The following is a 19,109-nucleotide window of genomic DNA, read 5'->3' as shown; positions in this document are numbered from 1 at the left end:
TGGGGAACAAAATACCAGAGATGCCAGCACACAAACGGAGATGGAGGTTCTCGAAGCAGCATTCAGTCCCGAATTTCACTTCCGTTTAATTCAATTGGTCCTCTCTGGGCAACAGAAAATGAGATGGGCTCTCGAACACTTGATGCAGGGACAACAGGCAATTGTTGGAGGCCAACAAGTTCAAACGAGGTCCCGGGTAGTATGCCAGCGGTGTGGTCAAGAAGGCCACTACAGTCGGGGATGCGCAAGATAGAAAAGATTCGTGTGCAGTGTTGTCTCTCCTCGAAAGCATCAAAACAAAAGAACTTGCAACTGTTTGTGAATACTCAGACCAAGGACTAACTAAACCTTTTATAAGTTCTTTTTCTATAAATTTGTTTTACATTTCTATTTACTGATGTAAGTCGTTTAACTATGTAATTATAACTATTCAGGAGAATAGTTAAGTCCGAGTGGGTGGTGTAGAAATGGAATTTCTAACTTAAGCTATCTTAAGAAATTTAAGAAAACTTAAGAAATTATGGCAAAGTACTAACCTTGGGTTATTTCTCAGAAGTTTAGAATTGAATTAGATTGAAAGAATAATGGCTAAGTAAGTTAGGACTTTAGAGGCGGATTATTCAACAAATATTGATTTTGATAAGTACTGACAATTCTGACTTTGTCTGAACTGAACGGATTCATAACCTTTGATGAATCTTAAGATTTCTTAGCTCAAATTAGAGGTTACTTACTAAATTGGGGATGAACTTGTTTTAACCATGGGATTTTTTGGGACTTTTCGCATGAGATTAATTTATAAAAAGAAATCGGACTTGATTATATCTCTTTTATTTACTTTTGCGGAGTATATATACCGCTTGATTTTTGTACTTTCTTAGAGCTTCTTTTTGAATTTAATTTTGTAAGTGAAGTCTCTCCTTTCTGTTGGTAAGACAGAGAGTTCTTAGTTAGATTTCGACGTGTTTTTGTTATAGTTTTCTTAGTAGGCATAAGTACTAGAAGTTAACTGGTGTAAGTTAACTTTTGCTAAGTATAGAAGTGTGCCCGTTTTCCTTTATAAGTTAGTTTGGGCAGAAGGTCTTTAATAGAATTAAAGTCGCCTAGAGGGCTAACTTAGAGAAAAACTAAACTTAGGAATTATTTTCAAAACTTGTTGGAATTTAGAGGCTAAGGCCCCGAACCACCTTAGCTGAACTTTAAATTCTACAACCGTTCCTACTTAAAAAAAGAAATTCTTGAAACATTTGATAAAATATTTATTTTTTGTCAATTTTTCGGTAACAAAGATGCTGGTATGGTGGTAGGTATCAAAATAATTAGTATACAGTGCTTTTCAGGGCTAAAATGTCTCGAAATACAAAAAGTTTTACTGCAGACAAACGATTCAAAGGCCAATTGTGGACTTATCTAACTGTTTTCCATATCCCAATAGGGTGGAATTGCTTCCACAGCCACTTTATTAATCAATCCAGATATTTGTCTCCAGGTATTCGGATCAGCAAGTAAAACCATGCAACAATAGCAAAATTTTAGATCATGCAAAACGATACATGATTATCTAGTGAAACTCTCTATGTTATGCAAGTGAGGCCTTGCAACCGTCAAAGTTAGCGTCTGGGAGCTCGTTACCTTTCATTCTAATTAGCGTGTACGTGTTTTCCTGTTTTCCCTTGTTCTTGACTTTCATATATACTACCGATCAAACACTTCGCTTAGTTACAGTTGCCTCATTCGAAGGCAGAATACGCAACCGCAAAATATGAAAACAGTCGCAAAACAAAGCTTTGTCTTTATAAGACTTCACTTTTGTTTGATCATGTTCTCTTTTCCTGATTAATTTCTCATTCATAATCTGTTCACGATTGAACCACAGTTTAACTCTTTGCAAGTTTATGGGAATTGAACAAATTTTGATAAGGTGTTAGGAGGATATTAGATCACACGACTTCAAATTGCGTTTTGAGAACTAGATCATTTGAAAGTGCTGACGCTTTTTATAAGTAATTTGGCGTTTGACCCGATTAGTATTTGAAGTTTTTCACTGGAGTATTTTATACTTAGTGAGTCTTTACTAAATTCCTGAAGACCCTCAAAAACTAGTTAGAAGTCATGAATAATCTAATTTTCAGTGGCAGGTTTCAAACCAAAGACTTTGATCCTTTCTTGACCTCGTTGAGCCGCTACTTCAAAGTACAATAACAGCCTAAAATCCTGAAAAGTAAATCCTGAAAAGTACGGAACGATAAAAGAAGGAAACTTTACGAAAAACAAAATTGGAAATGAATAAAGTTTTTAAGATTGAAACTAGCTCCTCCAAAAAAAGTTTTGATGAACGACATGCTAACTAGTTTGTCTCTAATTGACGAGAGGAAACACTTTGCGAACTGTTGGGCTATGTAATTACAAGAGGAATAAGAACTTTTTTCACTAAGTTACAAAAATGAATCTCTCAAGAATGGACAAGCTGGTTTGAAAACGTAAAATGTGGGAGGTAAAATTGAATTGGACTGTGTCAGAAGCTTGAAATAGAACAACATAAAACAAATTCTGCACCAAGTAATTTTGACACCACTCGACAAGAAACTCAAGTTTTTAATTGTATATTTGGCTGAATAGATTATTCCTCGAAGAACTCGGAAGAACAAAAGAATGTCTTCTGAGACATGACCAAATTCAAGAAATTAAGAACGCTCTGTTGAATGGTTAGCAATCAGGACAGGGAGATGGAAAGATGATGGTTAAAGTCCATTACTACTCCCTTTTATCAGTAATTTTGCTCTATTAGACTCCAGCCAGTTCAATCATGAGTGATCAAAGTTTGTTAAAAAAACGTTGATGATCAAAAAATTTCCTGACGAAACTGTGTGCAATTTGTATTCCAAACTTTAAATTTACAACAAGTACATAATTTTTTTGTTATCATAGTTTGATCATATTGAACTGAGAAAAACTTTAGAAACAATTAATAAGTGGAAGAAGAATTAACTAATGAGAGCATCACAAAAACTTCCTAACAAGTCCTGAAACGATTGGGTATAAAACAATCATATTGAGAGAACATCAAGATTTATTTATTTTGAACAATAAAGACATTGTCGGCAATGCCAATTGTTTTTTTCCAAAATGCTGAATTTGGTTGTTTGAAAAGAACACTTTTTTGACATAAGTGTCATACCGGAATATTTATAACTGGTTTATTTAAAAATAAGGACGAAAAGCTATGGTTATATAGTTCCAGCTTTTTAACAACAAAAAGATACCTGTTTGTTTCATACAAGCTTTCAGTTTTATTTCTGTTTGTTTTCTTTTCAGAAACCTGTTTTGTCAAACAAAATGAAATCAAAACCAATTAATAGAATTTTAGATGATAAACTTATTTGATAGTAGAATGACACAAATTAATTTGAGCTACCTTTTCGCTGCATGATGGTTACTATATTGTGCAAAATTTTAGGTATACCGTCATATCTGATTACATTCCTTCTATAAAAGTAGAGATGTAGTACAATGAATTAGCGAAATTTCTACATAGTAAGTCACAGCAGGCTCCTACGCACATACATGAAACGTCTTAATTGAGTTTGTAAAAAAAATTGCATTGATTATTAACTGACTTTGTGAAAAATTTTTGCATTGAAAACTTTTACAATTATTTTGTTGCTGTTTTTCTTTATTTGATTGTCCGGTTTCCCATACTTTCCCATTTTTTTGGAAAAAAAACGCAAGAGTTACGTATCCAGACGTTGCATGCAAAATTATCTCAAAATTTTGCTTTACAATATATACAACATTTTGCTTTACAATATATTTTTTTGAGATCTTAGAGCTAAAATATTAGTAAGTAAGGGCGGTAAACAAAGCAGAGGCTTTGTGAGAAGTTATCTACCTAAAAGAGATATAAATTAAAAGTTTTTGATTCATCGCCTTGGCAATTTTTTTTAGAACACTCTTAGCGTTGTCAATTGTTTATCAAGGAAGTGTTCTATTTTCGGTTTTTTGAGTTTTTTCTCTTAATAAACTTTGAATTTCTATTTTGCAAGCTTCTGCATGGTGCAAATTTTTGCCAAGCTTCTTAGTTTCTCAAAACTTGTCGTAGTGAGACACAACTCGTTATCGATGGGTAATTGAGCAATTATTCGTTGGAATTTCTTCATTTATCTTATTTAACCTAGTACCAACAAGAGGTTCCTGAAAAAACTGTGCATTTTTCAAATTTAATTTTAGATAGAGTTAATGACATTTGTCACTTTTTTAGTGCGGAATACACTTTTAAGCCACATTTTTACAGTTCAAGGGAGCTGGAATGTTTGACAATTTGGATCACTTTCTTATCCAAAAAGGAAAGAGGGCAGACTTTGGCTCGTCTATTGGGCGAATTTTGGCCTGACCTTAAATACTGGTCTGTTTATGTTGCTGGTTAAAGAAATCTTCACCTGTATATGCTTGAACGCACCAAAACCTCTTTGTGCATTTACAAATGGTCTGTGTGATAAACGAGAACAAATGATCACCTCGGCTTTGGTAATAAATGTGAGCAGGGTCTCGACAGGATCTTGTAAATCTAACAAGATACCTTATCTGTCTTATCTTTTTGTGCACTGCTTCTTATGAAAAAAAAAGAATTTAATTATCAACTTTCATAATGGCTAGAAATTTTTGAAACGACGGAAAAGAGTTAAATCTCATCCAAATTTGGTTTTAAACTTGCGCTCTTAGTAAATCTGCATTTTTAAAAATATCTTTGCTCATTTTCTCCACATTATGTTTCTATCAAACTACTGAATTCTCTTCGAATGAGCCATTCATATATCGTTTCTTTTATAGTATTAATTTTTGCATCAAACTATATAGTATTGTAGGATACGTCTAATGGAAATGAACGTCTCATAAATCATTTGGTAGAACATGAAAATGACAGCTGAAAAGTCAACATTATCTATCACACAGCATTCATTACAAATCTACCTTTCTAACAGAGCAAGAACGATAGAGCTAGAAAGACATCTTTACAACTCATACTTTGTATATTTGTGCATCGGAGTGGCTGTTTATTCAACAAAGTGATTGTTTTCTTTATCAAAATATAATCTGCACTTTTGACCAGGGGGCCATTTTTAAGGGGCTATCGTGTCTGTCCTGTTTGTAGGCCGAGCAACTCGACAGACTATTAATACGTCTTAATGGCCTGTCAAGTATCCATTATAATATGACATACACGTTATAACATGCTCTGCTCAGCGTCTAAAGATAAACAACAAGTCTGGGTGGCAACCATCGTGTAAATGATGGTTTTATGGTCAAACTATGCCCATTAGAGTGGCCAACACGAAGACCATAACACAATAGCCGGTGCCGTCAATATTAGCCGAACGTAAAATTAGCCAAGTGAAGCATTTATGATAAGTTTGCTCGCGGTTGTGATAGATTCATATCAAGTCCTGGGGGTCGCTGAGGCATGGTCACAAATGCGCTTATATCGTGTAAAAGCCATTTTTAGATAATTTCACATCCCTGTTAAGTTTGCTCATAGTAATAAAGTCAAGTTTGCTCGCATCTTCTAGTTTGCCTAATTTCAAGTTTTTCGGCTGATCTTCACGTCGGCTTATATTCCGGACAAAAAGAGCATATAACACAATGGCCATACATATAACCATAATGCGAGTATTGATTAGCCATACAAAAGCCATAGTTGATTGAACCATTAGCAAAGAATAGTCGCGTCACCCACACTTTTACACACCTGTTTAATTAACAAATTATCTTCAGTTATAAAGCGTTGTTGTCCGTAGAGAAAATGCACATAATGAATAAGTAATAATCAAAGTTATCACAACTTAGCGTAATGATGATTTAATTATGGCCACACAGACACTTTTTGGTGCCAAAAAGTCAGCCAAAAGATACGTTTTGCATTTAATTGAAACTCGCCAGTAGCAGCTCGGCCCATGAAAAAAAAACAATGGTCAAATCAGTTTTCTTTGTTATGGATGGTTAACATTTGTTTTTGATTATAAGCATAAATGTCACTGTAAGAGAATCCGGTCTTTATAGCTAAGGGCAAGGTATTTGGGTTGTTATTCAAAAAAATAGTTCGAAATATTAATATTTAGACTCGGATACTCTTATTTTTAACACCCTGTAATACTTAACCAGTCTATTTAGTACCTCAAAAAATTTGCCCTTTTTTGTATCAGAGATGCTAAATTGGACCATATTTTCTTCTCTAAAAGCCAATTTGATAAAATAACTAGTACGAAACAAAAAAAAACACAAAACTATGAAAATCGTATAATCATAGGTCACGAAACAAACTAACGGAAACCTAATTTGGTTTGCTTACTTCAGATAAAATCTTCCAAACATCAAGTCAGCAATTTTCCCTCTTTACAACATAACAAAAACTATTATGATGAGTTAGAATTCCGGACCGCAGCATTTCATTAAAACCCAAGAACGCAATCAACATAGATCCCGGAACTCACCTTGTTGTATAACAGTAACATCATTTGGTTGTTAAGCTCCGCTTAACATACCTTAGACTTAACTTATTGTTACCTGAAAATTATCTGAAAAATTAGGGGGCCCCAGCTGAAAACTTTTCTTAACCTACCTGAAAAGATGCTTTAAAATTTAATTTTACTTTTTTGATAGCCACCAATAAAAATTAGCCCGAAAAATTGTCCAGAGTTAACTGTTTTTCCTCCAGCGGTTTCATTGTCTTGATCTTAAATAAAAACTAATAGACGTATTTTTTGTGAGAGAGTTACTTCAAAAATTTGTTGCAACTTTTTTTTTAATTTTATCTGTTGGATCAACTTGAGTTGCGGAACTGGCTGTTGAATATTTACAGTAGCCAGCATTTTACCGAAAAGCAATGTTCTCTCTGAAAAGCGCTTCGTTTTCATTTTTTGACTTTAATGTTTTCTTGATCGAATTCAAATTTCATCTTATTATCAGGCGAGCCTTATTAATTTATTAAAACAGGTGACTTAATTTCCTCTCCAGACTTTATGTTTCTAATGTTTCCAAATGTTTCCTAATGGATGGTTAACATTTCTTTTTGATTATAAGCTTAAATTTCACTGTAAAAGAATCCGGATATTGTAGCTAAGGGCAAGGTATTTGGGTTGTTATTCAACAAAATAGTTCGAAGTGTTAATATTTAGACTCGTATACTCTTATTTTTTAACACCGAGTGATACTTAATCAGTCTATTTAGTACCTCAATTTTTTTTCAAACTTTTTTCATCAGAAATGCAAAATTAGACCATAATTTCCTCTCTGAATTTACTTGAGCTCCCCATAACATTTCTTCAATTTACCTTAACATTGCCTGAAATTTATCTGAGAATTTAGGGGGGCACCGGCTAAAAACTTTTCCTCAAGTTGAAAGATGCATTAAGATTTAATCTCCGTATTTCTTAGGGTGGACACCAAAAAAACATTAGCCAAATTATCTTAAATTTTCCTAAATTTTCCAAAATTATCTGTTTTTTGTCCGGCGGTTTTATTGTCTTGATATTAAATAAAAACTGATAGACCTACTTCCTTTTGATTGATAATTACATCAAATATATGCATCAATTTTTTTTATTTAACCCGTTGGATCAACTTGAGCTGCGAAACTGACTGTTGAATGTTTACAGTAACCAACATTCTCCCGAAAACCAATGTTTTCTCTGAAAAGTGTTTCGTTTTTCATTTTTCAACATATAATTCATCTCATTATCCGTCGAGCTCTAATATGTTAGTGCAACAGGTCTCGTAACTTCTTCTGTAGTCTTTATATTCCTAATGTTTATTGACAAAAGCAATCACCCTAATCCAGTGTTATTTTTTGAAGTTAAGAAAGTAAAAATTTTGTTAAACATCATAAAAAAACTTGGTAAGTTATTGGTTGACTTGTGATTTTGAAGTCCTTGATAATTGCTGAAAAAAAGTGTTTCGGCTTCTCTTGGAACATTTTCTGCATTGCTCTCATTAACGGCTCTCGATATCTGAAAATTTCAATTGATAATTCTCTAAATCTTCCTTTTGTCGCTGTGGTTTTTGGTTTGTTTGTTTTCATGATCCCAACATTATTGTTGTGATAAGGCTTCAATGCTTTTCTGCTCTCTCTTTTGTTGTGACAGCTAATGCAAGCAAGGTTTATTAACAGTTTTGACTCTTGTTTTTTTCCGGGCTGAATTTCGTATTCAAAATGCTTGCGATTTCCGGATTCTTTTTGATAAAATTGAATTGGTCCCCTCTAATGAAAGAAAAAAGTGGTGATTTTAAACATTTGACACAATTTTTAAGCATCTTATTTTTTGTGCTGCGATAAAAAATTTTCCTTCCAACTGATGCGTTTGATGCGTTTTTCTTCGGAGAAGGAGATGAATTTTCATACAATTTCTCTCGTAGTTTCAAAAACACACTTGTGTTTGCGGCACACCATATATCAAAATTTGCATGTTTTTGCAAGGTGCTTTGAAGGCAATTGTCCCGAGAGCTTTGTCCTATCACAATCTTCTTAGGTGAAATACAAAATATTATAAGAAAAAAACTCATAAAAAATAAATTAATCAGTGAATAGGTTTTTCGATTTATTGTTTTTACATGACAATAATAGGTCTTAGTTTTTCAAAATTTTTCATTTCTGTGGCTATTTCACGGTTATTCTCAGAGTACTTCAGATGTGCAAAATATACACGAACGATCCAATCAATATTATGAAATAAACAATAACGAGCACTCTCTTTTCGATCATTTAAGATGTGACATTTCTACATTTTCTTGCTAAAAAGTAGCAAGCAAACGTTTTTTTATGCTTTAATTGAAATTTGATGGATAGATTTTCATGTGAGATAGAACCGGATTGATCCTCTTTGTTTTCATTTGGTTCCAATTTTAATGCTTGAAAAATTTCTTGGCTCTCTTTACGATTTATTGATTCAAAATAACATATCAAATCAATATTTCTAGAGCTTTTAGCAATCAGGAATTGATTTTTTCTAGAGTTTCTGCATTCTGGCTATAGCAATTGCAGACCTCAGACTCTGAACAGATTTGTATCTTTCTCGGCTGGTTGACAAAAAATTTTCCAAAAGATTTGAATTCGCTTTGATGTATTATTTTTAATTATACCACAGTTTGAATGATGATAAAATCATATTTTTGGGCTGTCTTTTTGCAAACCGTTGTGGAACCAGTGTTCCATCTAATAAGCATCACTTTTTTCTGATACATTTTACTGGCGTCGCTTTTCCATCAGATCATTTTTAGCCACATAATGTTAGTTCTAAGAAAGACAAAAAAGACTAATTTTTCTTTTAAAAAGTACTTAATACGAATAATTATAAAGTGTGACTCAATTTTGACTGGAGTGGTTTGAAATGCGGAATGAAAATAACTGAATGTGAAGAAAAATGCAACTTGGATCTTTTCTGGAGCAGTGAAATGATGTCCATAACAGTGAGCAAGTTTAATTCTTAGTTTTTCAAAGTGTTCATCCATATTTTATTCACATTTTTCAGACTTCTGTTTTCTGCTATAGCGTCACATTGACAGGTCTATAGGATTTCTCGGTAGTTTCTCTTAAATTATCAGATTAATTCATAATTAATAACGAGTCTAGATCGCTTCGATTTTATTATCAAAAAGAATTCATACTCTCTCGCTATAATCCGTCATAAACGTCATAAATGCCAAAAGTTTTTATCGCTATTTATTGTTATAGAAATCTATAATTTTCTAGGCGAAAAGCACTCTTGTAAAATTTGACAATTGTTTGACTTTTGTAAGTACGTTTTAGGACAACATGAAATGTACATTTTGCAATAGTGGTATGGTTGTTTCTTTCATAATTCAACCATTTTCACTTTTATGCCCGATGTATGCAAGTATTGATGTTGAGTATTTTACCATAAAAGGTTTGAATAATTAAACAGTGCCTCCTAGCTTGTCATTCGAGGGAATGAAATGGTCTTTGAGTGTTTTAATATCTGCTCCTCAATTGCAGTCTTCGCTTGAAAGGACTTTTTGAAAGGAGTCCAATAATTGGACCGAGTACCCTTTGGGGGCTCATTTTCTTTCAAATACAATCCAACCACAGCCCTCTGAAGCCTTGTTGACAAACAACTGATGCGTGAACACTCTCTCCGTCTTCAAATATCCAACCCCGAACACCCCCTCCCCTTTACCCATCTTTCCCCCAACGCAATAAGCCATGAGGCCGACATAAAAACCCAAAATTATAATTTATACAAAGCTTTGTTTTCTTTAACATCGCTCGCCTTTAACAATTTTAAATATAGTTTTGTATTTTTTTCTCATATTCTTATCCGTATAAACTTCAAAAAAAGACTTGTTTTTGGCACGGTTTTTTTTGATGCAGCTGTATCTGCAACAAGGCAATATTTAGGTCAGCATATGAAAATTGACTCTAAAACTTAACAACTTCACTAAAAACTCAATGATACGTTTAAGTCAATCTTTCGAATACAAGAAATTTCTTGATTCGGTAAAATTGACGATACAAATTGTCCTTTAAAACAATATTATTGTTTACGAATACGGATAAACGTCTCTAAATTTACAAAATTGAAAACAAATCTTTAATCTGTTAATTGATACAGGCAAATTTAGTCGCCAGGTTAACGAAAATGGTGAACAAATTTGAGCTCATCTTGAAATTTCTTTGAAGTCCTTGCGCGGTCAATAATCATTATATCAGTCAATAATTGAGGATTTTGTTGAGCATAATTGAAATCCTTTAATCAACTTGAAAGCAATTAAAAGAGGCTCCAAAACATGTTTGTAAACCGTTTTTTGATGAGCTACGGTGTCTGTTTTCAACATCGGCTTTAGCGTCTAAATGGTTTTGTGTAATCAAATTTTGTTAGCACAATTTGCAAAAATTTGAAGCCGACAAAAGATCAAAGTGAATCTAAATTATCAATTTTGCACTGTCTTTGTTTACCTTTTGTTGAAAATATTGGCTAATTTCAGGACTTTTGAGATTACATATGTTATGCTCGAGGGTTTTGTCTACTATCTTTCAGTTTTTGAGTTTTGTTCACACGCTTCACACACTAATGTGATGACTGTATGTTTTAACATTCATAGGTCCTACTAACTTAAAGCGACAGAAAATATAGTTTGGATTATAATGACAAAGAAGTGATTAAATGACTGCAAACATTGCAAAAAAATTTTGAATATATTTGTGATCTCAGTCGTCAAATATCGGTTTGTAGGAATGAAAAAACGGATAATTTTATCTGAAAATATTTCTGTGGGCTATGTCACAGAAATTACATTTGATGTCAGGCTATGAAATGATAATTCTTCGAGGTTATGTTTAGAAATTATAAAATTACAAAAAGTTATAAGTTTCAGAGAACAAGCAATTGTATAAACTGTTTATAGGATAAGCTGATTATATAGTTGACTAGAAACTCTTCTTGGTCAACATAAACTTGGCTATAGAGATGAAACCGCGACAAACAAGAACAAGGAATCGGTTATAAGAGATGTAATAGTTGTGTAATGGTTAACACACTAGAATTACAACTAAGAGCTGCTTAGTCGAATTCAATACTAGTGGTCTTTTTTAAAATCAGTTGCTCCTGCTAAAATCCCCCTAATTCAGCGCCGAGGGACATACTAGTCGATCTTCTAAGGAATCATTGTTTAGTTAAAGGAGTCATTTTTAACAAATAATTTATGTAGAAATTACTTTTACAGTAAAAACCGTTACATTGTAAATGAGAATTTAGATGTGATTTTTTTCGCGCACCCAAACACGTACACACGATCAAATTCTTGAAAAATACCAAAAAGGCTAAACCAAACTCAAAATTGAGAAACCACCTCTAAACTGGGCGTTGACCTGAGAGTTCTTAAATTTGCATCAAATTCCTGAAAATATCAGTTTATTAGCTGAGTATCAAATTCACAATATTTATTCAGATGTCTTCAAGTCCTGAATTATGAAGCCCAATTGATAGCATTAAAGACGCCGGTTTAGGATATAATCCGGCGACATGAATTTTGAAAGTTATTGACAAAGAAGCGGTTCTAAGTTTGGTAATTCTCAAATTGGTTGGAATATCTTGATGACATAACAATCTTAGCCGGCGTGCTCTATTTCGCTTTGCATTGCATTGTATTTGTCAAATGCGATTTTACACAGACAAGGTTATGAGATGAAAGAAGAAGGGTTAAGGGTAATGGCGCCTAGGGCGATTAATTTATGCCATCAAATATGCTAATTTAGGATATTCGTGTCTGATATGATCCGAATGCTGTTGTGCCTTGTCAGCATGTCACAAATTGGGATTAGTTATGATTTGTGGGGTTCTTAAATCTGTCGCTTTATCAGTTATTAACTGGGCCACTTTGATCTATCGCACGTTGAGGAATTTTGTACAAATTTGTTGCCCAAGGGCTAATGGAGCCGCGAGGGTTGGACTGGGTTAATTCCCGTCCTGTTTTGACACACAACCTAATTAAAGATAGCCCAAAAAAGTTATCCATAAAAGTGCAGGAAAATTGAGTTGTAACATTTCTGACGCATCTCAAGTAAGGGGGACCCTAGTTGAAGGGTCAGCTTATTAAAAACGGTGATCGATCGAAAGCTGATCAGACTCTTACTAGTTTCGAATCAAAGCGATGTCCCAGATAAAAACGTCATTTTCGGCTTATATCTGACCTAACAAAGTCAAAAAGTTAAAATGCAAAGTTAGGCTGAATAAAATTTGAGGTTCTTTATCGGGTCGGGCATTAGCTGTTTCATGAATCCTTTCCCTACAATTTGTTGAGTACAAGAATTGTTTTTCAGAAAAAAACATAGCAAGACAACTCTTACAATACAATCTAAAGAATTGAATAAAAAACTGAGAACTAATGTAACTGGCCAGAAGATCAGCTGATCAATCTCAGCCAAAAAGACGATAGTAGTTGAGAAACTAAAATAATCAAACAAACTTAACAAAAAATAATCCTGAAGGCCAAATAGGATACAATTCAATCCAATCATTAACTCACGCACAAGCCTTGAAAGAGATTTATTTGCCAGGCGAAACTAGGAGAGTCCTTGGCCCTTGAGGCTGCAGAAACCTAACAAACGACAAAAACTTTCAAATAAAAACCCGGAAAGAATTGAAAGTTTTATCAAATAATTGCTAAACTTGTGACATTAAAATGTTTAAAACCATTCATTGGCTAACTAAAATGTTCAGTAACCTATTATCAAACCCTAGTGAAATTTTCATGGCTCGTAGGTTCGGAAAAAAACTTAAATAATGATAAAAAAAATTGGAAGTTTTTTTTCAAAAACTGCTAAAATTCGTAATGTTAAAATGTTTAAAACCTTTCCCTTACCACTAGAATATATGCAGTAATTTTTTATCAAATCTTTGAGGAGATTTCTTGACACTCAGGGCTGAAAAAGTTCAAAAAAAGACTAAAAATTTTAGAAAATTGGAAGAAAAAGTGAAAATTAGTATAAATTTGCATGTTTATGTTTGCAGTACCAAAACATATATCTCTTAAAATGGCCATAAAAAAGTAATTATGTCTTGCAAAAGATCTTTATCAACTCCTAAAAACCTCATTTTTAGACTGTTCTATTGCAAATTTCGAAAAATGATGAAAAAATGCAACAGTTTGGGCCCAAAAACTCTTAAAAATGACCCTTTAGTGTTGATTTACGGCCTTCCAAGTAGTTTCACCACTCTTGAAGGACTATTAAACGAAGTGAAAGTCCTGCAATAAAGTTTGATGCCCACTGAGCGTTACTTGATTATCCCGTTTTGAAAGCTCAAAGTCATGAAAAAAATGAAAAAATGTGTGAACTTGAACAAACTTGAACTTCGCAATTGTTTAAAAATAATCAAATGATTTTTTTGCCAAAAATATGCAAGAAGGGCGCTGCAATAGAAAGATTTCATCAAAAGTCTTAGCCGCATAATTTTCACAACCCTTATAACTCTTGTGCATATTACCCCTCCATTGCAACGAACTGGGAAGACAATAGACACGGAAACAAACAAAAGATTTATAACCGTATGCGACAACAAAATAAAGATCTTCAGCCCATCGCCCAAAAATGAAATGCATTTCATTTTTTTTTTGCTTTACAAGCACGTAAAAATTTTAAATTTGACCTCATTTCAAAGACACTACTTTTCTCACGAATTTCAAACTCGCAACATTGCCCCACTGAGTAAAGAAGCAGTGATAACATATCAAAACCATTAGCTAAAGACGAAGAGTTTCAAGAACTATTTATATTTTTGCTCCTTTTAATGCAGAAATATCTGTTAACAATAATCTAATCTTCAACAGGAAAAGCCAATAATTGTTTTGAATCTTGTTAAAGGGAGCGCTCATAAGAATCAAAATTTTCATCAGAAAATTACGCTGTTGAAACCTTTTGTTTACATTGTATGTACTTAGAATCTTGTTTATTTTCAGGACAAATTTTGCCAAACACAGTTTTGACTAAATAAATATATCTTCAATAATCATGTGCAAAACGCAAAAAATGTGCAAAGTGTGAACACTTCAGTTTTGAATCTCTTCTTTAAAAAAGATTTTGCTGAAAAAAGCGCTGAAAAAAACCAACTAAAGTTTTATTTGTTCTGTACAAAAAATTGATACTTTAAGATAACTCATTTACAATATCGCATGGAGCATTGATACATCCATGATCAAAGGAATGCCTCCACTCGTTTTCATGTTTGAGCTTCGTATGACAATATTAATCATTAATGAAAGAAAATTGACCCAATAAAAGTCTTTTCAACAAGAGGTTTTTAAGTAAAAAAATAGCACGTTTTATACTCAACAAATATTATAAATTAATTCAGAAAATTGTCCTCACAGAAACAATTCCTGCATAATTTTAAAAAAAGAATCAATGATGTACGAGTTTTTCAAAAGTGCTTGAGTTCCTTCGAATTCTTTCAGAACAGCAGACAAATTATCACTTTCAAGATTTACCTTAACATTTTGTCTTATTTTTGGAGGGTCTAAAATCATCCGATTTCATTTAGAAACATACCTTCAAAGAATTGTAATAGAAGATATTTTAATATGATTAACAAAGAGCAAAAAATATGGAATTTTTCAATCCACAAAACTCTATAAATAAGTTATCAAATATTATGCTGAGTAATTAAAGCTTCAATTTGATGCAATTTGTTTGGTGCAATTTTACCTCTTTTAACAGACTTCAAAGTTATTCAGTTTGATTTTTACAGTTTTGTAAGTGAACAATATTAGTTCGCAAATTGAACTTCGACTTCTATTGATTTTGCTTTTGAGTGTGGGGCATTGGATTTTTTTCCCAATGTACATTAACAACTGCTCGTATTGTTAATGCTGAGAGAGTTTTCTCAGCAAGCCACTTGGACCCCCCAACGCTCTTGTTTTCTGTTATTTTGATACCAGATTTAACCAATGCCCATTATACTCAATTTTTTGCCCTCTGATGTTTTGTGTAAGTAATTCGACTAAAAAATAGCGCTGGGCATTGCAATCATTTTTTATCATATTTCAGCGGATAATTAAATCCTATATTGGGTTGTGATTGTTTCATATCAAATTCCATGGGTCACCGAGCTTTGGCCATGGCTCGCAAGCCTTGGCCAATTGCATTAGTCTTGCATTTAAAACTTGTTAAACACACTTTAAAACACTCTGAGTTATCTTACTTTGATAACATCATGCTAAACAATTGTTCTGGTAGTTTCTAAATAAGGATAAAATGTTGGGTAAATTTTTGGTATTTTGTCACAGTGAATATTTTGGTATTGGCTATTTTATCCTGACGCCAAATTTTCTCGTTTCCGTGAGTTGCTTCCCAAGTTGAGGTCCTCGTCCAGAATGACTGATGAAAATATCCATCCAGACCGTTTTCGCCTATGAAGATACCCAGGCAGACCAGAAAAGCCTATAATGCAGACTTTGACTCATTCAAAGTTTCGGTGCGTGCATGTGCTCGTTATAAAATCCGTATGAAAGGAGCCGTATAGACCAAAACGAAATGTGATCCAGACTTTGGCTCGTTCAAGTTATGAAAAGACTCATAAAATTGTAGCATTTAAGCAATCTTCCTTTTATTAGTTTACTGAAGTCCGAAAAAGTTTATCTCTTATGGTTGCATTTAGCGGTTTATGAAAAAATACTCCTTGACATATCCGGAAGTCCTCCGGCTATGTTTTACGGAGCCATTTTCTCCGAGAACACCAGACTCAATTTAACACCTTAAAGGTTAAGCTAACTTTGGTTAAAGTTTATCGCGTTTCGTTTTTCTCAATCATATCATATATGCCCTAATTTCTCTATCAGATTTACACTGAATTAGATATCACTCAAACAGATATAAAAGATGGAGAGATATGAAGAAGTTGAAAGAAGTTGATGCGATATATTTGCTTTATATGATGATCTAACGACTATTATACACATCATATAAAGAAATATATTTCATCGTGTAGGCTTATGGCCAAATCTGTACAGAATAGCACAGAACAGAATGTGAGATGTGATTACATTGAGTTAATGTTAAGCTGCTCAGATTGCGTATCATAATACGCCAAATTATGTCTTTGATCTACCTTTGATCTCTACTCATTATGACATAATTCACGACAATTTCTACCTTTCTTTCCATCTGCTGAAGCTATAGTATTCAATATTCAAGCTATTTCTTGTTAATATATTTGAACGAAAGTTTATAAACCTACAAAGACAAATTTCCATTCACAAAAAGCTTATTTCTCACCTTTTCTTTTAAAAAAATGTGAAGTTTCACCCAAAAAATGGCGAAATAATTGTACACAAATCATACGTCGACGCTTTATAGCGTAAACCGCAGTGTTTCTCTGTTATGATGGCTCTGGTTTACCTCTCTTATAACTAGATCTAGTTATTTTTATTTATTTATTTACATCTAAACAATTGACCTCAGAGATCAAAACAGCTTCTCAATATTTGATCAAGCGTATATTATCATTTGTTGACCCAATATATCTATGAATCTATGCCGATCAGTTTATATGATATATTGACATTTGAACCATATGTAGCTTCCTGTTTACTCAAACTTTGTTGAAACTTAGAATAGCAAATGTCGTGAAATCACAATACAAATTTGTTCGAATTTACTCAAGTTTTCACAGTTCAGCCTCACATTGAACGCAATTTGACCTCCCTATTTCGAAATATCAGTTGATAACATTTATTTCACTGAATTAAGATCAGACTTATTTATAGTTTCATTTGGCTCTTCATATCTAAAGACCAGTTTATGTGCTTATTTCAACTTAATGAACCGAAATTTATATAAGGTAAATAGTGACTTTCAAGGTTTCAATGAAATTCATCGTATTGAAAAAAATTTTTGCCCTAATTCTCAGTAAAAACGTTAATTCTTTTTTTGAAGGTTAACATTGTATCTTTGATATAGGACCTGTTTGAAAATGGTATCTTTTCATTCAAATTGGCTTTCCACATTTTTTCCATCGTTAATTAACAGGTTATTTTTTACTCTTTTTGGAACGGAGTTTTTTGTTGGTTAAATTATAAAAAGTAATAAAATAATGTTCACACATTATAGACCAGATATAAACTTATAACGTGGTTGCAAATGGTTCCAGAGTATAGGCATTTATTAGGAAAGAGATGATAGTAAGCTCTAGTGACCATTAAGCGTTCATTCTTTTGAACTTTTTTGAACACCTGAACAGTTTTCGTACCATCATTCAGGGTCTGATATATACTTCAAGAGCCATCAAAAGCCATGAGGGCTCATTACTTCATTTATTTCAGATAATCATTTAGAAAATTTTTTGCTTTTAAAAAAACAGCTAAGCATATATGTTTTCTTAGCATATTAATCTTTGATTAAACAGCACAAAGATTTATGGGTTGAAAGCTTCATTTTCTGTTGAAATTTGCTAACGAGAAACCTTGAAACGGTTGAATGAATGAATAGAAAAGATGGTATTGGCCGAAATGTGACAAACTATGAATGATACTGTGTATTTTGAACCGGGGGGATTCTTTTTTAATTCGTTCAAATTTTCTTGTAGTCAAACTATGTCAAAAATCACAATTATTAGCTATTATTATACTGGATAACATATGATCTCTATGATCATAGTAGTCACACAAGAATCACAAAAAATAATAACTTTTAAGCTTTTATTCAAGGTTTTAAGGAAGGACACTCTATTTTTCTTTTTTACTGCCGTGAACTATTTAATGATTTTTTGGCTAATTTAGAAAAATGGCCCCAAATTAAGGACATGCGATGTGCGAGTAATTTAATCTTGGGTGGCTTCTATTGGAAATCTCAATTCAGTTTTATTAGTGACTGCCGCGGTCATTAATTCCGCCCTCATTTATAAAACTAGCTCGAGCACTTAGAATCTAAGTTGAGCTTTTAAAATTAAAAATTTAAAATGTCTAATCAAAATTATTTGCCAAGAAAGTAGAATAATAATGAAGTTGTTTGTTATACGCCAGATTTACAGTTTCAAATTCAAGTTTATTTCGGCATCTCATTTTTTGTTGGTTGGTAAAATTTGCAATAACTCAACAAAAATCCCCTTTTGCATAAGGCAAAATTGTATTAGATTTGATTCATAAATCAATAATGAAACATATCAATCCAATTTTTTTGTTTTAATCGCCGACATAAAAGTGACACCGTTTTATTTTTTTAATATGGTGAGTTTTTGATTTTTTGGTTTATTTATTTATCTTTCGTTTTTTTTTCTTTTTTTGTCAATTCTGCAAGTTTACAACTGTGTATACCATTTGTTTAGATTGCTGGAGTGAGCAATTAGTTTTTTGAAGAGTCCTTATTAAAATTTCTGGTTGTGTCTATATGATGATTCAACCATAATAAAGGCTTTTGAAATACTTTTTTGTCATTCAATTTTTGTTAACGCATTAGAAAGATGACCAACCTGATTAATAACCAAATTTTTTTGCTTCTATTAAGTGGTTTTAAATTTCGTTTTTACTCTGATGTTGTATTTGGTTTTTCAGATTTTAGCACCAAAATTGTTCAAAGGAGTAGCTATTTTATTCAGGATCCCTTCTGTTTT

The 19,109-nt window shown here is 32.8% G+C and overlaps 2 protein-coding genes across 5 annotated transcripts in view; both read left to right on the top strand.

The window, feature by feature from the left end:
- Positions 1-19,109, top strand: part of LOC142352794 (translocon-associated protein subunit delta-like) — a 576,117-nt gene that overhangs the window by 418,765 nt on the left and 138,243 nt on the right. The window lies entirely within an intron of this gene.
- LOC142352819 (netrin receptor UNC5B-like) overlaps positions 1-19,109 on the top strand; it is a 100,847-nt gene that overhangs the window by 47,522 nt on the left and 34,216 nt on the right. The window contains exon 1 of one of the 3 annotated variants that reach the window (XM_075404958.1): positions 16,544-17,342. The exons of the other annotated variants lie outside the window; for them this stretch is intronic. The gene's annotated coding sequence lies outside the window, so the exon portion shown is untranslated. Of the gene's footprint in view, positions 1-16,543; positions 17,343-19,109 lie in introns of those variants that run through there. 3 annotated transcript variants of the gene reach the window in all.

This window comes from Convolutriloba macropyga, chromosome 14 (assembly GCF_964194025.1).
Source record: "Convolutriloba macropyga chromosome 14, txConMacr16.3, whole genome shotgun sequence".
NCBI classification, from domain to species: domain Eukaryota; kingdom Metazoa; phylum Xenacoelomorpha; order Acoela; family Convolutidae; genus Convolutriloba; species Convolutriloba macropyga.
This window is presented reverse-complemented; position numbering and strand designations above follow the sequence as displayed.